Here is a 10,868-nt window from a genome sequence, read left to right on the forward strand (position 1 = left end):
TGCCTTGGCAAGTTGATTGATCCTTGTGCTGTATTCTTTTTTATACCGTCAACTCCGGCGAGTTTACTTGGGGTATAGCCGTGATTAGACACCCACCAGAGACTACCATCGCAATTGCCCTCCCACTGCATACGCACATATGGCGTAACATCACGAAATACGATAATAAAGATGGTGGTAAAGAGGGGGCAAGACGAGATAGGCGTGTCGGACAGCCAGTGGCCAATGTTTCATCGTCAGTTTGTTAGTTTTCTCAGACGTAATGTGTGATGAAAATTGTTATGACCTTATAGGCACATCGGGAAACATGAGAAACAGAAAAAAAAGTGATTGAAGAAGACTCATTTGCATAGTCGATGGACTCATCACGATTCTTTCAGACTTACCTAACAGATTCATCAACGTGGTTTATAGTGTCGTGCTACGCCTTTGTTTCCTTCATCCCGAATCTCGTGAGAGACCCGTCAAAACGGGAGGCAGACAACAAGGGATGAAAAAACAAATGAGAAACTGCGTGCGCATAATTTCTGGTGTCTCATTGTGTGTGTCGACAAGGCGAAAATGACGTGGATATAGCTATACAACAATACACAATAGCCTTGTCAAATAAATAAAAAAAATCTTTAAACCGGAATTGCTTCCGGAAAACGTGATTTAGCCGATAGCCAACTCTCCTTTAGAAATTCCTCTTCGTTTTCCCCAGCTAAACTAATGTCTACAGAAAAACATGTAGGTCTCCACTGATGGACAATCGCAGTTCGATCCAGCTGTCAGATAATGCCGGCTGTGTTTGCAAACTGTTGCTCACTATACAGTCGGCCTTTATCTTTCATTTTTTCAAGCCAGGAAACCGGATCGTACGTTTTTTTTTTTTTTTAACTGGAGACTGGTGGCTCTAAAGAAAGGGCCATCATGAACGTTTTTAGGTGTTTGTAATAACAAAACGTTAGTGTCGGGTGCAGATAGCCATCGACACACAACGAGACAGTTGATGATGGAAAGGTGGCTAGTGCATTCGTCTTCGATCTATTCGTTCATATGGTGAAAAGCACACACACACACACGCAAAAGATCCGCCTCCTTTTCTTTTCACGTGTTCCACGTCTGCATTTGACCCGTCTGCTACTTTAGCCCAACGTCGGAGAGTTAGATACGGAGAACATATTGGAATAGGATGTCTTCATTACACAACTCTTTGATTAGAATTGTCGAGAAGAGTTCTTCCAATCAGGGATATATATTATACGTTGCACGGATAATGAATATTCAAGAGGGCCTGATTGAAAAAGTTCTGGATAAAAAGAAAGAAGCCAGCGTGAAATATAGCAGAATGGAGAAGGGAGAGATGGTGAGAAGATGTTAAAACGAGTCGAGTATGGAACTCTGCAGCCGATAAATGCGACTTTGGTCGGAATGGGACTGCCGTTGGTACGTGCCCTCTAGGCATCAGGACTACACAGATCTCCACCAGAGCCCACCACTTTCCAGTTGCATCCAGCCTTCCATTGCGGCTGCCCCATATCGAATAAAAAATAGATAAGTCTTTAAAAATGAAAAGAGCAGCCAGTACTACGGTCGTATAAAATAAAAATAAAGAAAGTTTGGAAACAAGTCTAGGTTTTTGAAAAAAAATAAATAAATAAATAAAATCAAAATGAATAAAACAGTCTTGATATACACCACCCACTCGGTGTGTGTCATTCGGTATATATTAGCACTTGAATTGGAATTTCTGATGGAATTCAAAAGTAGAAGTGGGTCCCAGCCCGAATGAGAGCACTCTGTCTTCAACTGCAGTTGCTATCCTTGATTTCCACGGCAACCGGGGATTGACGTGCCCTGGCCGTCAAGCTGGAAACGACCTACACTGTCAATCCTATCACCGGTTAGAATGGAGAAAGAGAGAAACAGACGATCTGAAAAGTTCCCAAATAAGCATTCCTCCTTGCAACCGTCAAATCAAATCATCATAAATTCAATTTGACTTAGAAATCTGGTCTCCCTGTGCACGAGCATCCTACACTCACTACCCCCTCTCGTCCAGTTTTTACGTACTGTCTCTTTCTCTTGGGTCTCCTGCGTGACGGAACGATGCACGGTCCTTGATTCTTGAATTTCCGCCTTCTATTTTCTTTTCACTCGTTGTTTTTTTTTTTCAACAGACGTTCCATCTCCGCCCCCTTGCCTTCCTTCGTCTTTATACGAATAAATAAGAATCAAGATAATGTTTTGAAATCTGATGGTGTTAGAGGGGGTCAAAAGTCTGGACAACAGACTTACAGCATATCCCTATACCTGATGAAATGCAGATTATTATCGGATATATTATCTATTTTCCTTTGGCCATTATTTTGACTCGAGAAATGTTTTAACTCGGCCATGTATTTCTCTCTAAAATGGAGAAGAAAAGAAAAAGGTCGAAGACGGTCAGTCTGATTACATTCTTTTTTAACGGTTATCTTTCTGAAATAAAAAGCAATGAAATAAAAAAAAGCTCGTGAAGAAAAGTATTTTCCTCTCTTCCAGATTCTCCGTCCATCAGTTTTATGAACTCTTTCTCTTCTTTACTCTTTCGTTAATCGATTACAGGTAGATACCAAAGTCGCTTGTGTATGTTTATGTAAATTTCGGGAGGCCGCCCTGGAAATCCATCTAGAACCCCCCCTCCCTCCCTCCCCCTTTTTTTTAGCCTTTTTCCATCTCGAATGTTGAAAATAGCCTTAAGATGGGGTAAAGAAAATATAATACAAAATATTAAAAAAAAAAGAAAAAGAAAAGGGCTGCAGGAGAAGAATGAGATAAAGATTCCATCCACTGATTCTGTTGTTTCGTTCCTCCGGAACACGGATAAAACATGCGAAATAAAATCGATGTTTTCTTTTTTTCATCTCTCCTCCTCCATATAGAAGCTTCCCATGTTTTCATATAGTCGTACAAGGAACGAATAGGAAACCGACAGGCTGGGCACGAAGAAGAAGAAAAAAAAGAATTCGTTTCGGGGGCCCAGGCAAACATCCATTATCAGTTTTCCCAGCAAAGGGAGAAAGGAAAAAGGTCGATAGGTATCAAGGACACTTCTCTCTTCCATTCTAATATTTTCTTTGCCTTTAGTCTCGCTTGGATTTAGCAAAAATTGTGTAGTACAGATAAATAAATAGACGACGAGGGTTTCCCTTCTGGTCTTGGGACTTTCTCACGAGGTCCCATCGTCCTGCATTCGTCCCGCTACGGTACGAATTTATTCCGGCTTCACTACTGAGCTTGTTGTTTGTTATTGGATAAATTCTCCTAGAAATGTTTGATGTTTTTTAAAATATTTGAAAATTAACAAACTAAACATGCTGAAATCAGGGTTCTAACGAACGAGAATCAGAATTGAATGCGAGTTGATTATAGACAATCGCTACGTGAATTCGTTCAGGTGACTATCACTTTGTGCGGTCATCAGAATCCCGTCTCCCGAACAAGCGTCCATAGGTTTTGAATTATGTTTAATAAATTCAACGGACACCAGAGACATTCTGATAGTCTGCAAATCGAAGCTTTTGATTCTTAACGAGCCCTTGTGGTAAACAGCAAAAAAGAGTCATAAGTTAGTCCTATACAAAACGTCGAAAAAGCTTTTACTAGTTGACATTATCTCCTACAGCACATCGATTCCGGCTCGCTAATCCTCATCTGAATCCAGCCAAAAGGAAAAGGAAATGAAGAAGGAAATGTTTGATTCCCATCTATTTACATTTGTATGGTAAACGGAGAAGCCGATCGCGCGTTGAAGCAAAGTGTGACTGAACTCTTAGTGGACTTTGCGATGTAGATAAAGTCAACCACAAGTCAATCTAGCTTTAGCATGTCTTCCAAAGGTATATGTAAACCAATCATTCTGCATAGACGTTGATCTCAGTAGTCACGTCTTGAAATGAAAAAAAAAATAATAACCTTTTCTACTTGAAAAGATGCCCTTTAAAGTCGTTTTCTTAAGGTCTGTCTATACCCACGTTGATTTAGACGAGAGAGAAAAAAGAAGATGGAAAGAAATCATTTCTAGATCAAAGAGACATGCGTGTGGGCCTGCTTTGGCCATTACCATAATTCGGCAGGGCATTGAGGTGCATATCTACTTGCCTCCATCATAGGTGAGACGAACCAGTAGAAGAAAAACGGGGAGAAAAACGAAAGGAACCACCACCAGCTGAGCTGATAGAAGAGCTCATCACGCACCTTTTCGTATCACCTGAGCATCGGAGAGTCGCCGTCGGGCATTGGAAAGCCACTACTTTTTGATTAAGAGTAATTTGAATATATTTTTCCGGTCAGAGGCGCGATCTGTCTCGACTCGATGTGAATAATCAGAGAATTCAATTTTCTGATATTCATCAGCTATTTGTTGGTTTTTTTAAAAGTTTCTTTCTTTTCTCTTTACCATTGCTTTTAATTTGTATATTCATTGCCCGGACTAGACAACCGAGAACTCTGGTTTGGTTTAAATGGCTGGACATGGTAAAACTATTTCTTTTCTTTTTTCGCATCCTCCTGCCATCCGTCCCGATTACAGTCATAAAACAACACAGAGGGCAATCAACTTCTGGACCAAGAAGGGAACGAGGCAAACCAAACGGTCATTTTTTTTAAAGACAGGAAAGCAATGTATCAAGGAATAATATCAAACGTTTTCTTTTTTTTTCTGGACAAATAGGGTAAATAACGACGAAGCGGATGAGACATAATGATCCCCAAAAGGACACGAGACTTGAATCAAATTGCTATTCAACTCGCCTCTGTATATAACCGCCCTTCTCCTTCCTTTCCGTCCCGAAGGGCCAAATAGAAAACAAAGCTAGCATATAATGAGAAAGACGAATAATAATAATAACGAGCCTAAAAATAGTGATTTCCTCCCCAATCTTTTCTATTTAACAAAAGAAACAGGATAAATTTATAGTCGAGTCAGGACGGAGCCTCAGGATGAATCGAAACAAAAGAGAGAGGAAAAAGAGAAACCCCTTAAAAAAAATATTCATAAAAACAAAATAAAAAAGAGAAGAAAAGAAAAAGGTAAACGAGAACAAAAACAAAACAAAAAAAAAAAAAACGAGGCGGAAGCAATCAAACTTTTTGGATTCCTGTGGGTTGTAAGGTAATTGTTTGAGCTCGCTCCACGTGATTACGACCGTTTATCGTCATAAAAATGAAAATTGTTCGGGAGCTCGTAGTGTGTCAAACGCCGAAAAAAGTGCCATTACGTGGCAACGGGTGCAGACAGTAAAAAGAGAAACAAAACGAGGGGAGAAACCACGACAGAGAATTATAAGAAATGACATCAAAGTAGGTAACCTGCTCGTGTACCGAGCTCCAATAAGAAATAACGATTCCGAAACGAGGGAGACAGGAAGAAGAGAAATCTGAAAAAATAAAAATCAAATTAAAAGAATGAAAAATGATCGGGACGGGTGATGAAGGTTTCATTGAGGTCGCTATTAAATCACTGAAGCGCTTCATCCTATGCCCAAACGCTTTTGCTGTGTTTGACGCAATAACGCGCACAGAACCTGCGGGTCACGAAATTTTCATTTGAGTTTTCTTTTTTGCTTTCAACGAGGCAACGACCCGCAGGCCGAGGACTGCAAGCAATTCAGTTTTATTAGCAGCCACAACTCTTTTTATTTTTCCTTTTTTTTTTCTCCAGAATCGCGGACTAATCAGGTACATGTGCGATAGCGCCGCGCTGCAGGGTTCCACTGTGTTATTACGGCTGTCCATCAAACGGCGGGGTAAAATGCTCCAGGTTAGATGGTAGACAGAAGAAGATGAACGGCATTTTTTTTTTCTTAATATTTTGTTTTCTCTTTCTTTATGAAAATGAAATAAAACACTCACACATTTTGCTGAAGCTTTTCAAGAACTTTTGTGGGTTCCATCCAGTACCACATGCTGAGTGATGAGACAGATGTAATACTCAGCATGCTTTAGGCAGATGAATCAAAGTTTTTTAAGTACCTTTAAATAATAATAAAAAAAAAAAGAAAAAGAATTGAAACACATGCAAGGGTTCTTAGTGCATCTCAGCTTCTAAAAAGAAATGGCTTCCAGCTATATCTCAAGCGATTTAACATTCAGTGTAATGACGGATCACCATGGAAGCCTAGCATATCAGCCAGTAGTAAGTTAAACGAGATTTTAACAATTCTATACTCAATCTTTTCATTCAGTCATGGAGAAAAGAAATACACACACACACATGACCCGCTTTTTTATTGACCACCCGCAATCTAGTGACAATCCACTTTTTGTCAAAAACAAATCAAGCTTAAAATTTTGAATTGGAATTCAATGGAACCTAACCTGTTTTAACCTCATTTGACTGCTGATAGCCTACCGAATAAAATATTTTTAGTTTGATTATAATCATAACGAGTGTCTTCAGCAAATCTCCGAACTTGAGTCGATATTTTGATAATGATACATTAACCACCAAAAAGAAAACAATGCAACGTGTGAGGTGTTCTCTTTTTCTTATAATGAAACAACATCTAATTGCAACCATCGTCTATCGGATTGTTGTAGCCGAATCGATCGCCATAGACTCGTTGATTGTGGCAATGAACAATGACTCCATTCAGTCGACTGGCTTTCTCATTCAACTTTTTGTCCTTTGTCTCTCAGCATTTATTTATTACTGTCTGCGTTGCAGTATAATTGTTTAGCGCGTTTGTTATTACACATTGATGCGCACTACCAGACGTTCAAGTGCGTCATCATTGAACATAGGCATCGACCACTTAAAAATGAAACCTTTGTCTATCAAGCAGAAAAAGTCGAGCGAGCTTTGCGCCATCACGCGTCTACATTATACAATGACTCAAAGATCGAAGCAAAAAAAAAAAAGAACGACAGGATTAGAGAGTATCGACGAACGCATGTGCAACGAGCAGATATAGAATAAACGAAAATCGGTTGACATTACGAACGCTTTCCATTTTTACTGTGATCCGCTTTTGTCGTTGCCGACCGACATTTTGAGATCACGCAAATAGGACGAGGAGCGCTCTTCAATAGTTATACAATATTGAACGATATTTGGGAATACTAAAAATATATCCTGGTAAGGATAAGTTTAAAAGGATGAAGAGCTAGAGGCGGATCTGGGCCATCGTCAGGGTGGAGTATACATGTATACGCTGGGTAAAAATGGTGGTGGAATGACTGTATAGAAATGGACGCAAAATAAGCATCCGCCGTGCTGCTCCGCATTGCATCTTCTCCCGCAATCGAGAGCAAGAATATAGAACAGCGTGTGTGCCGGCCCATTTGAATGGATATACACGGATAAATGGGCCGAAGGGCGAGAGAAACATGAAAAATGGATGCGAGCAATGGAGATCGGAGAGATGACCCCATCGTGGTCTGCGTCTGACGTCCAACAATGGAAACGAAACTCATCCACTTTATACAGTATTATACGGAATACAGTTACAGTTAAATCCATCCCTCGCAACACGTAAAAAAAAAAAATATCCAGACGAAACTTTTTTGATTTCCTTTTTTTTTTTTCTTCTCGTCTTTGTTAACAGTGAAACACTAAGGCAAACCCACGGATCAAAGCCATAGATAATGGAGGCAAAAGGAGCGAGAACGAAATGGAATAATGCAATAACAAAGATGAGAAGAAGAAAAAAAAATGGAACTCTGCAACGAGAATCGTGGGCGCGGCGTCAAAGGGCGACAATGCCTAGCAAATTGTGTCTTTCTGAACACAATGCGTCCGCCCTCGGTCTTCAAATGTGACGCAACAGCAGGAGGACCGAATACCGGCCGAATGGGAACTAGAAATTGAAGAACACGACGGTGATTTCTATAGCTGTCCATGTGTGTTCAAATCCCGAATAGCACGCAACAATGGGTTGGAGACCAATTGAAACCAACAGCAATCGCATCGAATTTTGAAGAACGATCGAGAGCTCACGCAATGGGCGAGTACTAGGTATCACCTGTACCCATCGGCCAGCTTGCATATGCCCCCCTCTTTCGTTCTCACACCAACCGATGCACATTCCTTACCCATTGTCCAAATGTTAGGGACATTCCTAACATCATGAATTGGTTCCACGGACAGATTTTAAAAAAATCCGTATCAAAATAGAACACGGCCAAAAATGATGGACGATCAAAGGGAGGTCCTCTTGGAAAAGAATGGAGCAACTGAATTAATGGTCGGTTGAACAAGCGGACAAACACGCACATGCTAGTCGTGCATTTTGGCTGGAACAAAAGAAAACAAATGATACAAAAAATGAATGCGCACCAACGGAATAAAAGAGGGCGTTTCAAAATAATCTTTTAAAAAAAAATACCAACGTGTCTTATCGAGCTATTCAATGTGTCCGTCGAGATGTATACATACATTTCACTCGATTGGTTTCAAGCTATTTGGTTCATCGAAAATCATCGTATAAAAAAATAATGCTGCCATTTTAGGGTGGCCAAAGTGCGCACGATGAAACCGGAATTTGTTGCGCTAAATAACGGAGAGGCTCCTGATTGGATCGATCTGAACTATTGGGACTTAACCGACCAGAAAAGCTCGCATTCGGATAGACAACAGTTCCCTTTTCACTGAGAAAGAAGAAAGAAAGAGGGGAGCTCAGAAATCATATCTAAATAACCTGATGACCCATGACGGTCTATCGAAGCTCGGAGCGGATTATTCATTCGGAGGGATGATTTTAATATCATTTCTTAATTCTACTTTTAGTGGCCGAGCTTGCCTCGTTTCATTTCCCAATGGCCGTTTACTTTTGTTATACGGCAAGAAGCTTTTGCTGGAGCGGTAGCTATACACACAATGTGGAAGAAGGAATTACAGAAGAACTTATTATGCAATGATGATTGATCACAAATTTAGTCAGCATAACGGATGAAAATTCAGGGGCAAGTCTAACGAATCTTGACGAAATAATCGCTAGAGCCGACAGTCCAGTTGCAGCCGTGGGTGGCGGGAAGGCGGAAGACATTTGCGTTGTTAAATTAAGAAAAAGAAACAAAAAAATTAAGCGAGAGGAGGGAATGAAGAAAGGATGAAGAGACTCTCGACTTGGGGAGTCACACAATAGATTCTTATATTTCTTGGGAAAATGTTCGCTCGCTAAAGCCGCACAAGAGAGAGAAAAAAAGGCCCTCCTGCAGAGTACAGCTCTTCTTTTCATCTGCCTTCCGTGCATAGGCACGACGTTCATTAGACTAGCGATTTGAATGCAATGGAAATCAGGGACGGAGAGAAGGTAGGCGATTAAGACTCCTCACTCCTCCGTTTTCTTTGAAAAGGAGCGGTGTGCACTAGGAGGGGGTCAAACTGTTACCATTTCAATGTGTCAAAGCTTCACACCACAGGCATCCGTCCGGTTCGATTTTCCCATTATTTCCTGATCATTCATCCTTCTCTCTTTTTTCTCTTCTAGACTCAATACCTCCTTTCCATTTCAAAAGGACAGAAGATGAACCAGGGACGCAGAAAGACCCCAAACAGCGTCTTACCAAGGAATTTCCTGGAATTTCCCTTCAAAGACGTCCGTAGGTCTCAATTGTGTCGGGGCATTAGATTATATCTATTGTTGTGTTCCTGTCCAGCATTCACCAATCATTACTATACCCTCCCGCTCGGTTTCCGCACACCTCTTTTTTTTTTATTTTCTTATTATTTAAATAGAAATTGTTTACTCGTTTTCCCATTTTTTTTTCTTTATTGGTTTTGTGGAACTTGGGAAAAACCTGCGGGAGGCAAAATAAACGTTACCCTTTGGCCCCTCCTTACACTCAATTGGATTATCAAATAAATACAATTTTTCTTTGAAAGCAAAAGGTACAAATAATTCGTGTTATTTCTGGTACGTCCCCGAGTTTTTGGAAACGTTGAAGAAGAGTCCATACACCTGGTGTAGTCGATACGCAGCAGAAGGGAATCCGATTGTTTGGCAGTCTCATCGTCAGAGAAAAATTCCTGATGGACATCAGTCCATCAATTCATAAGGATAGAAAATGGAACATTGTTTAAGGTGCTGTACATCTTTAATGCTGAGTGAATGCTTCAGAACATAAATTCACTATTCTTAGAGTGCTTGGCACAACAGTTGTGAAAAATTGAAGGCCGCCGTACGAGACGGGAATGTATCGTGTTTACCTCGGTGAAAAATAAATGGCAGCTTCGCGCTGGAACAAAAGAAAAAAAAAAATAATGGAAAAATAATAATAAAATCTTACATCTCGGGGGACAAACGATTTCTCCATGTTTGGAATTCAATTCCTTCTTAGTGTAAAGGGTATTGTCTAACAGTTGCTGTCTCCGCTGCTCGTCTAACGTAAACCAATTTCACAAATCACATCACCGAGAAGCTTATTGCATTTCACTTCTAGTTATATGTACGTGTATATCGTCATTCCTGCTGGTAACTGAACCAAAACTTCTATAGTTCCGTTAAAAGAAAACGTAAACACACAGACATAATAACCTACTTCCATCAAGGGTTCCCTAAACAATCTCTTTTACCTTCGACTTATGTAGTTCTACATTCATCTCGTGTCAAAGCCTTTTGAATGCTATATCATAATGGTACGGCAACAAGACGATGTTTTACGCTCTCATGAGCACATGTTGCTGTGCATCACAACGGTGGCAGATTACGCGTTCAGGGCTCGTAACATATAGAGCCACGGTCATGCTGTCACCGGTCTTAGAAATGGCACATCAAAAGGAAAAAGTATAAAAGAAAATTCAAAGAGAGGAGAGGTGATCGTGTGTTGACGAATACACAGAGAGACAGGAGAAGGATGGGTAGGTGGGTCTATTGACATTTCCGGAAGAGAGCCCTGTTGCT

Source organism: Daphnia magna, linkage group LG2 (genome assembly GCF_020631705.1).
Source record: "Daphnia magna isolate NIES linkage group LG2, ASM2063170v1.1, whole genome shotgun sequence".
Classification (NCBI taxonomy): domain Eukaryota; kingdom Metazoa; phylum Arthropoda; class Branchiopoda; order Diplostraca; family Daphniidae; genus Daphnia; species Daphnia magna.